The following is a 20,507-nucleotide window of genomic DNA, read 5'->3' as shown; positions in this document are numbered from 1 at the left end:
TCCATGGCTCCTGTCCTCACCAATAACTGTTCTCTTGTGGTTTGAGTGTGAGGTCAAACCTCACAGCAGCTGCTACCTGACGTGGGGACAGTGCAATGATGTCTGGCAGCTCAGAAACCTCAGAAACCCAGAACTGGTGGCTCTCATTCACATGAGCACCCCCTGAAATGCAGTGCTGTACTTTCCTGATGGTCTCATTTCTATCAGTTGTCAAAGGAGGTTGGTAGAAGTTGGCAGCTTGCCAGGTGTTTATTTTGAAATTATTTATATGGACCCTGTGAAAAGCAATAGTGAGGTTTTGGCTGGTGCTGCAGTGTTTATCAGCACATCCTGTTTAGCTGATTTTTTTTTTTCCTCAGCAATGGAAACATATTTGCTGGAATTTCTCCAATCACAAAATTGTCTTTCACATAAAATCACTGCACTCTGCAGCCTGGTAAGCTGAGAATTTGGGAACAGAAGTTCCCTGACTGACCCCACCAGCATCTGTGGAAAACAAACATTTGTAGAATCACAGAATCACACCATGGTTTGGAAAGGGAAGGAGTTTAAGGCTTATCTTGCTCCTGCCATGGGCAGGGACACCTTCCACTAGCCCAGGCTGCTCCAAGCCCTGTCCAACCCAGCCTTGGACACTTGCAGGGATCCAGGAAAAACTTCTCTGGGTGCCTGTGCCATGGCACCACCACCCTCATTATCAGCTCTTGTGCAGATGCTCTTCTCTTCATGAACCTCCATCTAGGACAGGTTTGACTCATCTGAATAAAAGCCAAAACCCTTGTAAAAAAACAAGGAAAGGGAAAAGATGCAGCTGCTGCTCCTGCCTCTCCCCATGGCCATAAACTGCTCTGGTTTGGGCCAGGTGGGTACCTGAGTTTTAGGACCATGAAAGAAATTTAAAAGCACAACTCATTGTACCTGCAGAATATCCTGCTGAATTTCTTGTTCCCTAAATAAGAGCAGTTGCAGAGGGTCTGAGCCTGTTTACTGGGGTGGTTTATCAGTTCTCCTGCAGACAAGGGCTCAGGAAGTGGCTTTTTCTGCTGATAAACCAGAACTGCCCAGAGATTTTGCTTACAGTTATGCTGGGTCTGATGGAATTTCCCTACAGAGCTCTTTGCCTCGTTGTGGGGGTAAAACTTCAGTTTGTGCAGTGTAAGGCTCCTCCTCCTCTTGGTTATGGCTTCCCAGAAATATTAATTATCAACATTACCTGGATTAAAGGAGAACTTGGATCCTGCAAGGCCACCTGGACTTTGGTGCCATCATCAAGTGACAGATAATTGAGCAATACCATGGTTTTAACTAAAAAAAAATATATATATATATAGCTCCAACTTTGCCTGTTTGCTGTTCAGGGACTGGATTTGATGTGCAACAATCCCAAATAGAAAGAAGTTTCCATGGCTTTTCCATGCCTCTGTTTCCTTTCCAAGTTCTTTCCCCAAATCCAAAATGAAGTGGCTTCTCTGTGGCTTTTTTGTGGTTTAGTCCAAAGAACTGTAACTGGGTTTTTAGAGGTTTTCCACATCTACAGGGGCAGAAATCAAATAAGGAAAAATACCTCCCATAAAACAAATTACAGCTCTTCAGTGGGAGCTAGAGGAAAAGCAGCTGCATTTCTAAATTATTACTGACATAGGTATGTAATTTAGGAAAATGTATTATTTAGTATATAGAAAACATTAATATAGTATATTGTGCAGTATTATTAATATATCAATATTCATAATAGTGCATAATTATTAAATTTTTTTTCTAAAATCACAGAATTCCAGGATGTTTGGATGGGAAGTGACCTCAAAGTCCATTCAGCTCCACCCCTTCCATGGCAGGGACACCTTCCACTATCCAAACCCAATCCAACCTAGCCTTGGACACTTCCAAGGATGGGGCATCCAATAAATAATAATTATATTGGATAGAGCAGCCAATAAATAACATAAAGATTTAAATTTCATGTCAATTTTTTTTTTTTTTTTTTTTTTGCTGTCAAGTCTTTGGAGTGTGGAAAAGCAGACATTCAACAGAAGATCACACCAATAAATTTATCTAAGTTTGGTCAAAAGCTTTACTCTGACAAGGAGAAAATAAATAATTGTATCCTGATTCAGTGATTCTTCCTATGGAGAATTTAAAGGACTATTTAAAGGAGAGTGAAATGTGTATATGGGGGTTAAATTACATAAGGGTGTTGTTTACTCTAATATATCAGATAACAGAAAGAGGAACACAGAATGACAAATATTTCCAAATTCTTCTCTTTTATTTCTGGTTTTGGGGCCTCAAACTGATAATAATTTTTTTTTCTTGCTACAAAAAGGAACAGGAGGCACATGGGAAAAGTCAGAATGGGGTGTTCTGTGAGAAATAACTTCTAATTACCTGCATTTTCTGAAATATCATTGCTCATTAGTGCCTCTCTCTGCTGCTACAGAGCTCCAATTGTTAACAACTCACATTGTTAACATTTCCTCTGCCCCCAGTACAGACACACTCCTGTCCAAAAGAGAGGCTGATTCTGCTCCAAATAAATGGATTTTTAATTCAAACCAGCAGATTTTCCTAGCAGAGCTGCCCAGTAGCTCTGTCTCAGCCCATCCCTGCATCCCAGGGCAGCTGCTCCCTTCCCTGGGCGCTTGGAACTGGGGATAATAACGAGCTGAAAACCTTCACACCGAGGGCTTCTACAGGAACAAAAATATTCCTCCCTGACAGCAGAAAGAGAAAGGAAATCGTGGAATGCTGAGCACAGCAATCAGAGCAGCTGAGCACCTTGAATCCCTGGAGCTGGAAGGGAATCTGAGCAGTTCTTCCAATGGGAGAACCAGGGTTTGCCAATGCCAGCCACAAGGATTTGCCTGTCAGAACCATTGCTCTTTGTCAGTCATTTACTTCCTAAATTCTGGTTTTTAACAGGAACGAAAAAGGAGAAAATATGTCTTCCCCTCTAACCAACCAGAGCCTCTGAGAAGTATTTTCCATGCAGCTGATGCTAAAAATAATAGTTGGTTTTCTTTGCTGAAACTTTTCCTTCATCCCCTGCAGCTCAGAATCCCTTCACAGTCAGAGTCCAGCAGCTTTTTTGGAGGGATAAATGAAAATTTTGAGGGAGAGGCACCTGGGGAGAAAAATGAACTCTTAGTTTTGCCTGTGGTGGTTTTAATCTGTTTGCCCAGTTTAAGTTCTGTTCCCAGGGGGGTCTTTGTAGTGGTGAGTTGTCCTGGAGCAGCTGCCACAAGCTGGCACAAGAAATTCCTTTTCCTTTTGTCTCAGGGAGTTGAGTGCATTGTTTGTGCTCCTTTTGGAGATTTATGCCAAAGCCATTGCTCTAGTTTTGCCAGGGGGAATCACCAGGACAATCTGGTGAGATCCAGCTAAATGTAAAGGTTATAACTGGTTAATTTAGAGCTTCCAGCAAAAGGAGAGCTGGAACATCAGCCTCAGGGAACCAACTCAGCCTGGAGCTCTGTCCCCCCTTACCCACAGGTGACTCACCCCTCTGGAGAGGCAGGACAACTCTCAGAGTCCTGGTGTGAACTTGGACACGTCCCAAACCATCCTGGGATTCCACAATCCAAAATATCCCAATCCCAAATATCATCTGTGACACTGGCACAGCCTCCCCATGAAAGCTGCAAAGAGAAGGATGAGAATTTTCATCGGAACTGGAAGACAAACCCAGAGATCCCCGTGGGGAATTCCTGAGACTGGAAAACCTCCCCCCAACGAATGTGATCAACCCCAGTCATGTTCTTCATCACATTTTCTTCATCAGGCTCTGCTTCCCCTTTCACTTCGTCTGGGAACAGCACCAAACCCTCCAGCAAAGACAGAACTTGACTGCATTTAAAAATTAGTAGATTTTGAGATGAGATATAGGGAAGAAATCCTTCCCTGTGAGAGTGGGGAGGCTCAGAGAAGCTTTGGCTGCCCCTGGATCCTTGGATCCAAGGCCAGGCTGGACTCATCCCTGTCAGGTTATGGAATCACAGGACTGTCTGGGCTGGAGGAGATTTAAATCTCATCTCACTCCAACCCCCTGCCATGGAGCAGGTGTCCACCTAGAGCAGCTCACTCAAATCCCTGTCCAGCCTGGATGTGGAAGCAGCCAGGACTGTGTGGGGTGTGTTACAAACATGGCCTAAGATATAAATCTGGTCAGAGAAAAAAGTGAATTCCACCCCATCAAGAGCTGACAGCCAGAAATCAACAGCAGCAGTTGTGTCTCAGCTCTGCTCTGGGTGCTCCTGGCTGGGGAAGGATTCCAAGGAAAATAATTCCTGGGAGAAAACAGCCTCATGAGACATTTCATCATTCCAATAAGATCAGAGACACTGGCAGTACAAATCACAGCAGCTACAGATCCCACTGGCTGACTGGAATAATGAAAAGCCAGGAGATGGTTTTGCTCTGTCACTGCTTCCCAGGATTCTGAATGACAGGACAAAACCCTGGGAGCTGCTTTGACTTCCCTGCCCAGCAGCAGAGGTGCAGTGGTGTGTGACCATGCTTGATTTTAGCTCTTCCTGACAAACATTAGCTCAGCATCATCTGTTTGGGGCTTTTTGGCTTATAAATATTTTTTGTCAGCTCTTAGTCCTGCTCCAAGTGCCTGGATTCTGCTGAAGCTGAACCCCACCAGCCACAAACTCCAACATTTTGCCCTCCAGAGCTACAAGTGAAGACCTTCAGTTCACAAGTTCTCAGTGTGGGAGAAACAGGATTTTTGAACAGCAAATTAATATTATTATGTAGATGTTGATTTATTGTTTATTTTTTAGTTTTAATTATATATTTTAAGATTATTGTTTATGCAATCATGTATTTTTTTGGTGTTTCTATGTTGTTTATGTGTTTTGTATGAGTTTTTAGGTATGATGATAGAATTTTTATTTTGGGTTTTTTAATTTTGGTATTTTGTTTCTTAGCTCTTTTTTTCTTGATTTAGCACAATTTATGTTTCAGTGGCCTTGAAGGGTTTCAACAAGTTGCAGAAAAACACTTAAAAATCGTTTACTTTGTGCACTTGTTATAAACATTGGCTTAAACTAAGAAATATACAGAAAAACTGTGAAGAAACAGCAAAATATGTAAGAAAAACAACTAGGCAGCAACTCCTGGAGCCTCCTTCCCATCTTGGAGACATCACATCCCACAGGGCTGTAAATCCAGCTGAGTGCTGGGAAGGATGAGTGAGTCTTTACTCTTACAAGAGTTCCTCTGCATGGAGGAGTTAAAGTTTCCTTGGCAGCCAAAATTCATTGGCCCTGTTGGTTTTTGCTCTTTGTTTTCACAGTTTCTCCAGCAGCTCTGTGTTTAGCTTCACTCCTTGTTTCTGGTTTTCTCTCTCAAATTTGTGTTTCACTCCTCAGTTTTCTCTGACACCTGGGGAGGAAATGCAGCACAATCACATCTAGGTTGTGTTTGCAGCATCCCAGTCTTGCAGAAAGAATCTTTCAGATTCTGGGATCAAACAACCCTTAAACTACACCCTGTTTCTCCAATGTTTTTCCCTAATGTTTCACTTTTTAATTTCATTTTCTATCCATAATGTAGATTGCATCAAGCTACCAATTCCTTGGATAGCATTTCTGAACAGCTGCTGTAAGGGATTGACTCTAAATGGATGTTTCTAACCGGGTATTCCCAGATTCAGGAGCTGGGAGAAGGAATATTTGCAGCCTTTGAGTCAGTCTAAATTGATTTTCTCTCATATTCCAGCTGTACCCAGAGACAGAAAACACAACTTCCAGTACCACAATTTTACTGGGGTGAAATCCAAACCTTAACTGGCAAAATCTCTTTTTTGTTTTTTTTTTTTTAGGGACATGCAGACACATCCCCCAAACAATTTTCAGTTTAGCTGAGAAACCTCCTCAAGGCACCTCAAGATCCCAGGAGTCCTCCCTGCCTGGAAAAAACAAATATCCCACCAACTTCCAATGGGTTTTCATTGGATTGGAACTCTCAAATCCTGCTGCTTTTAAATGAGAACCTTTGAGAATCCACTTGGGAGATTGAGAAGAGGTTTTTGGGATTGGGATAACTCCTCCACCTTTAGGATCTGTTGAGAAAATGGAGCACAGAGGAGGCTCCACATACAGAACATCCCAGTGAGAAGTGAGAGAGAAAAACCATTCAGAATTGGCTTCTCAAATCATCTGATTTTAGACTAAAAGCAAAGTTCCTTCTTTCCCTTCCTCCCTGAAATCAGTGGAAGAATCCACACCAGTCCTATGATTCCCTCATAAACCGGGCCATAGGTAATCCCAGTTAGCACTGGGCTCTGACTGGGAAATTATAATAATCTGTGAATTAGAATGGGACTTTTCCCCTTCTCATTTCAGGCTGAGTTGTTGGGGTTTGGGTTTTTTTGTTTGGGTCTGGTTTGGTTTATTTTTGCTTGCTGAGTTTACATAAAACTTTTTTTTTTTTCCTGTCTTCTCTTGATAAGCAGAACCCAGGTGTTTCCCAGATTTGTCAGTAACTCTCAGGTTCCTCTTCCACTTGATATCAGCCCCATCTCTGCTTTTCACAGGATGCCTCATCATTTTTTTGTCTGGATAAAAAAAAATTTTTTTGTAGCCACCACATAACCAGACACCTCGTCTGGAAGAGCTGCAGCTCATAAATTCATGGTGCAATCATTTTATTCTGAGAATTCTTGTGCAGGTGGAGTGGAAAAAAAAAAAAAAAAGGAAACTGCTGGTTTGTGGTTGAGATATCAGTGAAATTGTGTAAGTGTCAAGATGCAAAGACCAGCTCTGCTGATTCCCTTTTCTTCTTTTCTTTTTAGCTAGAAGGAGAATTTAAGTCTGGAAGAAGCACTGGGCTGGATCAGAGACTTTGAATTAGCCTCATTAACATGCATTAATTAGATTTCTGCAGAGCCAGAGACATCAGGCTTCAGGAAAACAATATCCTGCCTTTTGTCAGCAGATGCTCCAGAGGAAGGGGAGCTGTGATTCCCCAGGGAGGGCAGGAGGGACATCCCAGAGGGGGAGGCTGAGGGATGCTCAGAGAGAGAAAAACTCTGGAAATTGCTGGGAGAGGTGTAGGAGAGGGATAATGTGCCCTGAGCTGGCAGGTGGCAGCAGGGACACGGTGTCACCACAGTCCCTGTGCAGGGACAGACACAGGGGCAGCTGCAGGTGGGACCTGCAGGCAGGATTTGCTGGCTGCTTGGTTTTCTCTTACCCCACAGCCTCTCTGGGTGTGCTGAGCTCATGAAATGTCCCAAGGAGCTCAGATAATTAATCAGAATTGTTACCTAATACCCAAACTCTTCTGTCCCAGCTGGTGGCCTGGGAGCTGATGACAGTTTAGCCACAGCTGCACGAAACCAGAAGAGGCTCTGAGCTGCAGAAATGCTCCCAAAGCTGCAGAAATGTCCCCACAGCTCCTGCTGGGTGTGCTCCTGCAGCCCCTGCTTGCTGTGAGCACCCAGGGAGAGGCTCTGCAGCACAGAGGGGCTGGATCCCATGGGCTGGTCTGGGGTCTGGGGGAGCCTGCCGTGCTCCAGTCAAACACATCAGCATGGGCAATGGGGAGGAACAGCCAAATTTATAGAAATTTATATAAAGGGACAGAAGGCTGGGGTTAGAGGGGGAAATTTTAGGATTTGGAGTGGATGCAGGGCTTGGCAAGGTGTTGGTTCACCTTAGAAAAGAAAATATCAAGATTTCAGCTCCTCAATTTCCCTTTCCACGAGCTGCCAAAATCCTTTTGGGCTCTGACCTGGCACATTTGGCATGAAAGTCAAAGAAAGGCCCCTTCTCCTTCAATCCACAGGGCCCATCCTGTTTGGGTTTTTGTTTGTTTGTTTTATTTTGTTTGGTATTTTTGTTTGTTGTTTTCCCCTTTCAAGCATGAATCCCCCAACAATGAGGTGATGTGGTTCTGCCTTCTTCCCTGCCACCCATTTCTTACATCCCTGGAGTCCATCCCAAATTCAGACAATTTTATTTCCAGGATCATTTCCCTGACAATGATTTTTTAGCTGCTTGGGCTGAGTTGCTGTTTTAAGTTTATTTTTCAGCTCCAAGTTGTGCCTTTCCAAGTCAGCTCCTCTGACTTTGCCTTGCTGAAAATGTGCTTTCAGAGCAGGAAGGAACTTGACTTTGTGAAGATTTATGGCCCTTTTAACCTCATTATGGGACTATTTGTAACAATCAGCTTCAGTTCCACTTGAGATAGTAAAATTTCTGTAAGCCCTTTTTTGCCCCAGGCTGGAAGGTATCAGCTACTGAAAAGCAATGAAATGAAGGAATTCATCCACATAAAACATTGCAAATGTGCTGTTAAAAGCTGGATCCTGTCTTGAGTTTTTCGTGCAGGAGTCTCGAGATGTGGAGTTGAGAATAAAATGGAGGTGGAGAAGAAATAGAAGAAAATGTTAATTGTTAAAAATACCAAAACAAACAAAATAATCACACACACCCCCACCCAAAAAAAAAAAAAACAAACAAAAAAAAAAAACAAACAAAAAAAACCACCCCAAAAAACCAAAACAACAAAACAACAAAAAACCAAACCAAAACAAAAAAACCCCACAACCTTCTTGAGTATTTTTAAATGAACTTTTAAATGTTTTCTAGCTGAAATGAAAACAAGATGAAAAGATCTAGGGAAAGAGAAGTTGTTATTGAGAAGATTTGAGAGGAGGAAAAGACGTTTTATTGAAACAAAGAACTTGATGAAGTTTTGATACAAAACACTTTCACCACTTTTGGTCTGACACTTTTCCATCCCACCTGAATTTATTTTAGCAGCAAATACAAACCTGGGGGGCTTAAGGAAAGATTTCCCTCAGCAAGTGCTTCATTTTCTCCCTTTTCCTTCTCCTCTGCAGCTGCTGGTTTATCTTTAATTTAAAATAGATTTAGAGGGGTGCTGATAATGGGATCCTTCCCAAGCCAGGATTCATCTCCCAGAATTTATCTGGGACACCCAATGTCATTATCAATGCTTTTAATTCAGAATTAAATAACTTCCCACATGGTGTGCACGTGGTGAGGAGACAGAGTTTTGTTCTGTAAACCTCAAGGGAGAAATAACTTTGCTTGGGCTGACACTTGAACAGGTGTTTTTGGGGTTTTGTTTGTGCTTTTAACCATTTCAGCTGTGTCTGCTTTGAAGGTCAGAGTTTCCATGGGAAATGAGAAGATTTTCTGCCAGGGATGCTCCTGATTTACTGTGGAATTATGAAGGTAGCAAAAGTTCAGCCTTTTCATGTCCATTAACTGTTTATAATAGTTTGAAAAATCTGTTCTAAAGACCAAGGGAACTTGGGTTCCCTTTGAGGGCAAGGATAGTCTGGATAAAGGGATTAATGAGGAGAATCACTAAAAGCAGCACCTGTATTTTCAGGGTCTCACACTAATTCCCAGAATCTCTGCCTCTGGGATTGTGACTCTGAACTGCAGTTTTGAAGCAATTTGATATCTCTGAGCAATTCCTCATGGCAAGGAGGGAAGGTGGAAAATGTTCCACACCTGGGGCTCATCCTCAGGGCAGAGCCAGGCTGGGGACAGCAGGAGAGGAGTTTGTGTGATGATAATAAAGTGCTTTAATAATTGGATTCAGGGGGGTCTGGGTGGTTTTTGTCCTCTGACCATTTTCCTGTGTTTTCTCTCAGTGCCATTTGGGGGGAGGGTTTGCTCCACACCCTGAGCAAACACAGCAGTGTTGTTGAGGGGGGAAATTTCTGTCTGTGGGGATATTTTAGAGCTCATTTGGACAAAGTCTGAGCTGGTTGGAGCAATAAACCCGCACCAAACACTGGTGCCAGGGAGGAGCTGAGGGTGGCACAGCAGAGCTGCTCTCACCCCCACTCTGAGCTGAAAAAAGTTCCTTTTCTTGCCTGGAGTGTTTTCCTCTGGATGTGGGATGGCAGCAGATGCCTCAGCATTGCACCAGGGAATAATGGAAAACAAAGTCCTGAAAACAAACTTTGGCAGGCTGGATGTGCCTGGAGAAGAGAAGCTCCAGGGAGATCTCAGAGCCCCTTCCAGTGCCTGAAGGAGCTCCAGGAGAGCTGGAGAGGGATTTGGGAAAAGGGATGGAGGGACAGGACACAGGGAATGGCTCTAAGCTGAGGAAGGGAAGGCTCAGGTGGGATATTGGAAATAATTTCTGGTTGTGAGCACAGGGTGCCCAGAGCTGTGGCTGCCCCTGGATCCCTGGAAGTGCCAAGGCCAGGTTGGACAGGGTTTGGAGCACCCTGGGACAGTGGGAGGTGTCCCTGACCATGGCAGGGGTGACACTGGATGAGCTTTAAAGTCCCTCCAACCCAAACCATTCCAGGATTCTCTAATTCTAACCCCTTCCTTTGCAGTAGCTTGGAATAGATAAATGAAGGATTTATTCCCTGTGCCCGAATCTCTCCCTTTCCCTTACAAAAATGCAATCCATCCCTTATTTCCCCCCTTTCATTAATTTCTGCCACTGCTGGGTTTCCTCCTGGGGCTGTGCCTGTTGGAATCCCAGTGGGATTTGTGCAGGATTTGTGCTTTTCCCCAGAACAGATCACACAGGTCTGGGCTCTGGCTGACACTCGGGGCACTGCAGTGGCAAAAACCATTCCTGGCACTGGAATAACTCCTTTCATCAAAGGAATCTGTCAGTGCTGGAATAAAGAAATGTCCCAGGGGAACAGGACCCTCAAAGCAGCTGGAGGGAGAGAAATGTGAATAAATGGCAGAGGATTTGTGACATCTCAGCTGCCTGGGATAAGCAGCTTTGGCTGAGCTGGTTTTGAAGAGCTCTATGATTTTTTTCCTTATCTTCCCTCTTCTTACAGCACTCATGTGAATGCTTTTCCTGCAAAATACCCTCCTTTTTTTTTTTTTTTTTTTTTTTTTCTGTCAGGGGATGTATTTACAGCTCTTTCTGCTGTGTTTTGCTGGTTCCTGTGAGCTCCAAGGGGTTTTTTTTGTGTTCCACGGGTGCCCTCTGCTGCTCTCTAAACCCTGAGCAGCTCCCTGGGTGTCACTCACAGATTTTCACAGAGATTTCATAGCCTGCAGCTACCACAGGCTTGTTTCATGTTGCTTCTCTTGTGCCATTACTGCATTTGAAAGTATAATTTAGGACTTCAATGGACAACCCCTAATAAAGACACCATTTTGTTATAACAGATCCTTTTATTCCCCCCTCAAATGTGGTTTCTTACAACTACATTTGTGTTCCTCACTAAATGCTTCACAATTTCTGCACCCTTTTCCTTCTGATTTAACATTTCTGGTTATATTTTTTATATATATAACACTTTTGTGATGCATTGAACTTCACACAGAGAAAAAACCACAAGAAGTGGCATTTTTCTTTAATTAGGAAGCAATTAAAACTCTGGTCCCTTGAGTGGGATGATGCTTTTGGTCCAGAAAGCCAAATAATCAAATTAAGGAATTTGGGAGCACCTTAGATTTGCCCTTTCAAGGTGACTGAAATAAGAGGCAAAAAGCATGTGAGATTGAAGGTTTAAAAATGAGATTTTTGTCCCTGATTGCACATAGTTACCTAACTGTGAATAAATAATGTTTTCTAGGAGAAGAGTGGAAAAAGAAACTCTGTAAGGAGCATATTCCTGCTTTTCTAAGCCCCAGAGAAGAGCTGGTGGTGTGGATGGGATTAATTCATTATTTCAGAAAGCTCTCCTTGTGTCAGAACCCAAATCATGACAGGGGTAAAATTGAGATGCATCCTGTGAGCACCTTCAGGGGTCAGGCTTCTACAAAAAATACCTTAAAAAGGAAAGGTCAGGGAGGTTTTGAGAGCTGTCCTTGGGAAAGGGAGCAGGGATTTGTGCCTGGAAAGCCCAGGATGTTGGAATCCAGGTCTCAGCACCCTGAAAAGGTTAATTAATGAGGGCCAAGTCCTAATGACACTGAGGGCAGAGCTACCAGTCCCTCCCAGCCTGTGGAGTGTATTGACACAGAATTCCTGCAGCAGGAGGGGCAGGACAGGGGACAAGGCTCTTGTGCCTGCTGGGAATTGAGGCAAACAAAGCCCCAGTGCTCCCACAGAGCCCTGGCCACCTTCCAGGCCCCTGGGTGGGAAAAAATATCAATTGAAACTCGCCAAAACCTCCTTTCTGGCATTGCTGAAAGGGGTCTCAGTGCTGGTTTCTAAGGTTTAATGCTAATTTCTTGTTTCACTCTATGATCTGTGAGTTAAATATGCTGCACTTTAGGGAATTGGAGTTTGGTTTGCAGCAAAGCACTGAACACAAACCTGAAAAATCCTCCTTTTCCAGGTCTAGGGTTGGTGCACCCCTCACCTGCAGACTGCAGCACACACAGGAGGGAGGGAGAAATCAGAACCTTTAAATAGTGGAATTATGACTTGTCACCTCCTGAAGCTTTGCTGAGCAGAAAGCAGGAGAAAATCCTTGGAGAGAGGGGCTGACAGGAGCTGGGGTGAGGCAGCAGCCCCTTCTCCCTGGAAACACCTCCCTGGATGCTGCTGAGTCCCTGAGAGCTGCAGGGATGAGGTTTGGGTGGGAGAGGGGTGTCACCCACCCACCCACCCACCCATCCTGGGCTCTCAGAGCTCTCCTGATGGATCCAGGAGATCTGAATTCTGATGGGTCCAGGAGCTCTGGGTGCTGATGGATCCAGGAGATCTGAATTCTGATGGATCCAGGAGCTCTGGGTGCTGATGGATCCAGGAACTCTGAATTCTGATGGATCCAGGAGCTCTGGGTGCTGATGGATCCAGGAGATCTGAATTCTGATGGATCCAGGAGCTCTGGGTGCTGATGGATCCAGGAGCTCTGAATTCTGATGGATCCAGGAGCTCTGAATTCTGATGGGTCCAGGAGCTCTGAATTCTGATGGATCCAGGAGCTCTGATGCTGATGGATCCAGAAGATCTGAATTCTGATGGATCCAGGAGCTCTGGGTGCTGATGGATCCAGGAACTCTGAATTCTGATGGATCCAGGAGCTCTGAATTCTGATGGATGCAGGAGCTCTGGATGCTGATGGATCCTGAGGAGTTTGGAGCTCAGGAACTGTGGGGTTGCTCAGCAGAAAGTCTCTAGGAAAAGGAATCTGCAAAAATGGGATCTGGGGATGCTGCTGAGCCAAGGAGCTGCCTGGGCCCTGGGGGATTTCAGAGCAGCTCAGAGTAAATCAGCAGCTGCCTTCACCTGCAATCTGCTCTGTGGAGTCTGGGGTCCCAGGCTCATGAGGAAGGCTGTTGTAAACCTGTAGTAGCAGCAGCACAGCAGAGCTCTGTGAGCAGAGCTGTGCCAGGCTCTCACTGCCTTGTGCCTGGCAATTATTTAGGAACTGTGGCTGTGCCAAGCAGTGGGGGGAGGATTTTCCTGGCCCCCTTAGCCCAGCATCCCCCCCAGAGCAGCTGCTCTGAGTTTTTGGCACAGGCACTGCTGTGTTTTTAATTCTTGCCTCGTTACCCCAGCAGAGTCATTTCTGCAGCAGGGCACAGGATGGGCTGAGAAATGTCTGTGTATGAGGTGATACCATCAGTGACTCTGGATCAGAGCTCTGCCCTGTGCTTGTGCCTGGGAGAGGCTGTCAGCCCCTGAGGATGGGCTGACTATGGCAAAGTGACTCATGCTGGCTTAATTTATTTTGCATTTTATGCTTTGTTTAGGGTTTTTCTTCCCTATCTGTCCTACATCACCTTCCTCTTCTGCCCTGTTATATTTGCTCTCTTGTCAGCTCTGTCCTGCCCTCTGGTTCTTTGAGGCTTCCTTTTGTTTTATTTCTTTATTTTTACCCCTTCATGTCTCTTCCCCAGTTGTCTGCACATCCTCTTTTCATCTCTATCCTTTGTTCCTTGCATCCTCCATTCCTTTGGGATCACAGAAAGGCTTTGAACTGTCTCCTCAATTTTTTAATTGGGTAAAGCCTTCAGTCCATCTTAATTGATCCCACCCTCTGATTTTTCCACAGGGTATCACATTTAACTGTGAAACCACACTCAGGGTGGGTTGCCAGGGAATATCCAGGTGGATTTCCTGGAAGGGCAGAACCAGAGCTGCTCATACCTGTAAAGTGCCCAAGGCTGTGTGAGCAGGAGCTGCCTGCAGTGGGTGACATCCCTGTGCCCCCAGGGCACACACAGGCTCCTGATGTTCCTTCCCAGGAAATGTTGGAATGTGTGATCCTGGCTGGTCAGCCCTGCAGTGTCCAAGGAGCATCACCTGCCCAAAGATCCCTGACACAGTCCCTGTGAGGCCCTGGGTCACAGCTGAGGAGCCACAGCCCCTGCTGGGCAAGCAAAGCCCTTCTGGGTGTGTTGGAGCTGCCCATGGGGCTGGAAGAGAAGGTGGTTCCTGTTCCTGAGGCTTATCTGAGATGGGGTAATTTGCATTTCTGTTTGTTGTGGTGTCTCCTGAGCCACCCCAGTGACATCAGAGAACTGTGGGGGACACTGGAGTGTGTTGGGTTATCCCTGAGCCCTGTACCAGGTATTTTAACCTCAGTTCTCACTTGAAATGTTCACCAGAGCGTCAAAACCCAAAGAGAAACACTCAGAGTGCCTAGAAATCAAATTTTTGCTGTTTTTGAAATCACTTCAGAGCTTTTGTCTTGAGCTCCAACACAAATCCAGCGTGGCAGTGCTGGTTTGGCATCTGAATTTTGTGGCTGGGACACCCAGAGTGAGCCAGGGCACAGCTGGATGTTCACAGCTCCTTCCCACTGCTGGATTTGACTCATTTTCACCATTCATGTGTCCATGGAAATGCAGGTGCAGGGGTGCTCCAGGTGTCCAAGGTGCAGGACTCTGCAAACTCTGGATTTCTGCTTTGGTTGTACAGCTCTGTGCCTGGGGGGTTGTTGTTGTTGTTGTTTTAAGGAAAAATTGTCTGTGACATTTCCATGGTTTGGGAGAAACCTGGGATGTGGGGAAGGGCTGGGGTGACAGGGACACTCAGAGCTCCCCAAGGCTGCTCCATCCCTCTGGATTTGGGGTGGCTTTGGGAGGGTCACATCCATCCTGTGGCACTGCTGGGCTGTGCTCAAAACCAGATGAATTTGGGCAGCCCTGTGGGTTGGTTTTCTTCTTTTCTGTGTATTTCTAAACAATCAGTACAAATTCCAGTCCTCCAATTAACAGAGAAAATCTAGATTATTTAAAGGGAAATCAAGTTTTTGTCAGCAATCTGCCCTGGCCTTTCCTCTGTCCATCAGTGTCACTATAAAAATAACTGCTTTAACATCAGCATACAGCAGCAAAGATTAAATAAAAGTATTTCTGCAAGATTCCCTTGAAGATAAATCCTCATTTGCTCTCTTGCCCTGCATCTCCAGAAAGATTTCCATTTCTTGCATTAGGAAGCACAAGTGTTAAGAGATGTGTGGATATCCAGGCAGTGGGAGCAGACCAAGAATTTGCAGCTCCTAAAAAGAAGGATTTTCACATTGGATTTTCACCTTAGAAGGGTTTTTACTTTTAGCCCAAGCTCAAATAGAAGTTGTTCTTGGGTGTTTGGCAGCAGCTTTGCTGCAGAAGTCAGTAATCAGGTATTTAAATAATGCCCTTTCCCCTTTGCCAGCTTCTCCTGATTAAAAAGAGTTGCTATGGGAATTCCAACTTGCCATAGGATTAGAGTTTGACTATGAATCAAGAAACAAAGGGAACTGGATGAAAAGTCCTTTTTATCTGAATACACATCTTCAGCAGTGATCACTTGTAATCAAAATTCCTCCCCTGGTTTCCTGCTGGAGACACCAGGCTGGCTGCAGGACAAGCAGAGCTCACAAAAGTGATTTTTGGTTGCCATGGAGCTGGGAATAAACAACTTTTTTCTTAGGATGGTCTCCAAAACACCACTGGCCTTGCTGGCTAACACACAGTTCAACCCCTGAGTCATTTGCATCCCTTTGTGTTTCCATTTTTGCTGGGTTTCCTCAGTTAAAATGGTGATTTCCACGTGAGGATGGAGCTTCCTTCCTTTTTCAGGACCAGAAATCTGCACTTGCCACCAGCTTTTATTTTTAATTGAAGGAATTAAGTGGCAGCCTGTGAGCCCAGTTGATTTTAGCCAATGTGGAATGTTGGGATGCTGAGCTCCAGTGTTACAAAAATACTGGGGAAGGTGGAGGTTTGGGAAGAACAAAATGATGAAAAAATAGTGAAGTAACTGAGGTGGGAGGATTTTTTTTTTTTCCCCTGGTGTGAAGCTGCAGTTGGGCTCTGCTGCTCTGTGACCTTGAGCTGCCCAATCTGCCTGATGTGATAAAGCCCTTAGGCCTGGCTTAGAGGGTGTTACAAAGCTGAGCCACAGCTTTCACCAGCTCCAGGAGGTGCCTGCAGGCTTCTCCCAGAGCCCCAAAATGAGCTGAATTCCTCCTGGGAATGCATCCTTCCAACTGGGACAGGCTCAGCTCATCCTGTGCGTGTCACTGAGCCAGACAGACACCAGGCTCTGGCTCTGGGCTTTATCCAGAGCTTATTGCAAAGAGGAAAAAAGAGAGAGGGGGGGGGAAAAAAGGAGTAAAAATATGCTTGATATGTTTTCCTAAGAGAGCACTGTGGAATAGGATCTTTCACTTCAAACCCTGCAAGGAAAGGAAGTAAATTTGATCTCTGCTCCTTGCCTAAAGCCCTTAGGTTGCTTTTTGGAGCAGTCAAGTGGGACAAAGCCAGGAAAAATAGATGCTGTTGAAGCCATTGGTCTGCCTCTGCTCCAGCTGCCTGCTCAGTCTCAGCAGAGGAGATTTTCCTGCTGGAGCTGTGAAACTGAGCAGCTTTTATGGGGGAGTGCTTTAAATCTCCCCTGTTCTCCATTTCCCCCCCGAAATACTGAGCAGAAGAGCAAAGGGAAAGAGCAGCCCAGGAGAGGTGTGAAAATCCTGCTGCTGGAAAAGTCCCTGTTTGCTCTGGGGCTGGCTGGGATTTCCTGTTTGGAGCTGGGAGGGAGCTCTGGGGTGATCTCTGTGACCAGATAAAGGTCAGCTGTGAGATGAGACAGCCCTCAAGGAGCCCTGCAGGAACCAGGGAGAGTGCTCAGGCTGCTGCTGGCATGGTGGGAAGGGTTAGCCAGATCCACAGGAAGCAGAGGATGTGCTCCCCTTATAGGATCCCAGCATGGATGGGGATTAATGGGGCCTTACAGCCCATCCCATTCCCATTCCACAGCCCAGGCTGCTCCAAGGGCTGCCCAGCCTGGATCCTTCTGTGAAGCATCCAGGGAGCACCTCTGCCTGGGATTTTAGCAGCTCTTATTTCCCAAACAGCTCCTGCCAGAGTGGAAACTCTTGGATTCTCCCCAAATCCAGACAGAGATGTATTCAATGAAATAAAAGTAAAGATGGCACAGAGCTGCCACATGCAAGATATGAGATCCTGAGCTCAAAGGTAATTCCAGCCCTTGTCCACTCTGCCTAATCCAGATTTTTTTTCCACCTCTCTGCAATTTAGACCCACTCACAACATTCCCCTTGTACCAAAATGTCGTTTTTGAGCTGTGGTACCTCAGGGTGTCCTTTCCTGGGAGTATTCCCATGGCTCTCTGTCCTGCAGCACATTTTTCCAGGGCCAGGCTCCATGGAATCCCTGCCAACTCTAATCTGCAGCTCAAGTGACTTGGCACCCAATTCCCACAAAGCCCCTTGGCATCCTACACCTCCATACACATCCCAGATACTCACATTTATCTTCCCCTGATTAGGGCTCGTCTGTTGGGGAGTTTCTGCAGATGTTTCTTTATTTAAACCCTGCTGGGTGAAGGGAAGGAAGGAGAGAGAGACCCCTGAGGAGGAAGGAGATGTTTCACAGCATCCTTTACTCTCAGCAACTCCAGTGCCAGGAAAACATGTCCATTGCTCATAATTCTTTTTGTCTCATTTGTTCTTCCCTCCTACTCCCCTCTCCAAAAAAAAAAAAAAAAACAACCCCAAACAGGAATTCCCTGCTTCCTTCCTTCCTAATTAAATCTCCCTGCCTAGAACCAAGGAGGTCTATCCATGTGGTCAAATGATGGTTGGATCAGCTCAGCAGGAAATTTGGTAGGAAAATACAGTTTCAGCAGCTTAGCAGGGTTTATTTTTAGGGCCTGTGTGCTCCTTGAACTCTGGGATGCAAAGTGCCAGACTCCCATTGTTGTCAGATGGCTCCTGTCCCACCGGGCTGGGTCAAACCTGTGACTCACAGGACAGGGGAATGGCTTTGCCAACAAGCTGGGATTTTTTTTTTTTCCCCTCCTCCAGCCTCAGATGTTGACAATAAAACCCCCAGTTGAAGACAATAAAACTTGTTTGCAGAACAAGCTCCCAGCTTTTTCTGATTTAAAAAAAGTCATGTTTGTAATCAAAACCCCGTGGCTGTGCTTGAAAAGCACCTGAGGTTTTGGGGCTGGGGGCTCCTGCAGATGTTGGGGCTGCTGTGCTTGGGGCTGGCCAGGTGTGAGCCAAGCCTTGAATGGAAACAACAGGGCTGTGTGAGCTCAGCCCTGTCCCCTGGCCAGGAATCCCTGGATTTATTAAACCAGGACCAGGTTCAGGTGTGAGCTGCCAGGCTCTTGGCCAGCTTGCCAAGGGGAGGTGACCCCTGTGAAAGATTCAGCTCCATGAGTTATTTGGGGAAATTTATGATCTAATTCTGACACACAGCCTCCCTCCTCTCCCTCAGCCTTCCTCCTTCCACATTATGGAATTGTTTCAGTTGGAAAAGACATCTGAGATCGAGTCCAAGCATTAGCCCAGCACTGCCAAGAGCACAGCCATAAACCATGGCCCCAAATCCTCACCCTGCTTTGCAGGACAAGCTGCTCCTTCTAGAATCCCGTGAATTAGTTCCTGGAGATGCACAGGGGGTCATCTTGGACTCCTTTCTGCCCTTTTGGCTCTTCCAGCACTGTGTGCAGTCAGAGGACGGGATACAGCAAGGATGTGCTCCCAGGCCATCATCCATAGGGATGGCAAAACCATCCAGTATTTCTGAGCATACAGCATTTCTGAATATACAGCATTGCTGAACATACAGCATTGCTGAACATACAGCATTTCTGAACATAGAGCATTTCTGAATATACAGCATTTCTGAGCATAGAGCATTTCTGAATATACAGCATTTCTGAATATAGAGCATTTCTGAATATACAGCATTTCTGAACATAGAGCATTTCTGAATATACAGCATTTCTGAATATACAGCATTGCTGAACATACAGCATTTCTGAGCATAGAGCATTTCTGAATATACAGCATTTCTGAACATACAGCATTTCTGAACATAGAGCATTTCTGAATATACAGCATTTCTGAGCATACAGCATTTCTGAATCTGACAGCATTTCTGAATATACAGCATTTCTGAACATAGAGCATTTCTGAATATACAGCATTGCTGAACATACAGCATTTCTGAACCTTACAACATTTCTGAATATACAGCATTTCTGAATATACAGCATTTCTGAACCTGACAGCATTTCTGAGCATACAGCATTTCTGAACATACAGCATTTCTGAGCATACAGCATTTCTGAATATACAGCATTTCAGAACCTTACAGCATTTCTGAACATACAGCATTTCTGCTCAGGTTTTGGTAACACATTAGGATTTAAAATCCTAAATACCCCAAATCCTCTCCAGTTTTCACATCAGTCCCAGACTGGCTCAAGGCTGTGGCAAGTCAAGGACTTCTCAGGAATTCAGGCACTTATTCCCACTGCTGGACAGGGGTTATCCTGATTTTCTCTTTTTTCCCTTCTTTGCCTTGTGGCTGACCCCACAATCTGTCCTGCTTTGTCTAAGAGGAGTCCAGAGATAAGTGTCCCTTCTCAGCTCCCTCCCAAAAACTAAAGGATGTTTTTAGCAGAATTTTTCATTTCTTTCCCAAGGGCAGGGTGCTCTGCTGTTGTGAGAGCTGGAGTGCAAACCCAAACAGGTTCAGCTAATGAAATAAAAATGGGAGTAAGAGGTGAAATCACGTGGGAATCACCCTTTAATTCTGATTTAAACCACAGATCTCTGAGGGTGAGGTGGCTTTGAAGGGCTGGTGGTGTCAGCCAGGGAGTTTCAATGTTCAGGAGTTGTATTTAAGGCTTCACATGGAAATAAAAATCCACCTGCACCACCCTGCTGCTGCTTGTTCTGGAGAGTGGCTTTGTGAGGCTGCAAAGTTGGCTCAGAAATTCCCCTTGTCCCTCCATGGACACCTCCTCAGTGCCAGCACTGGGATGGATGGGATGTTCCCAGGAACCTGGTTAAAAGATCCAGGATAAAAATAAACCTCCTTTTGGGGGAGGTTGTGGAAATCACAGTTCTGTTTCATTTTAATTTATTTTGCAGAGATCTAGGGGGCAATGTGAGGTGTTGGACAGCTCAAGGCAATGGGGGAGCCACAGGGGGATGTGGAGAGGAGAAAAGGAGGCAGCCCCCCAAATCAATGTCATTGTCCTCCCCTCCTCAGAAGAGAGAGGGACAAATGTCCTGTGAGCCCTGGATTTGGAAAGAATCAATGAGGGAGTTGTGTTTAAAGGGGGAATTGCAGGATAAATCTTTGGGAAGGAGTGGCTGTGGC

This window comes from Oenanthe melanoleuca, chromosome 4A (genome assembly GCF_029582105.1).
Source record: "Oenanthe melanoleuca isolate GR-GAL-2019-014 chromosome 4A, OMel1.0, whole genome shotgun sequence".
In the NCBI taxonomy this organism is placed as follows: domain Eukaryota; kingdom Metazoa; phylum Chordata; class Aves; order Passeriformes; family Muscicapidae; genus Oenanthe; species Oenanthe melanoleuca.
This window is presented reverse-complemented; position numbering follows the sequence as displayed.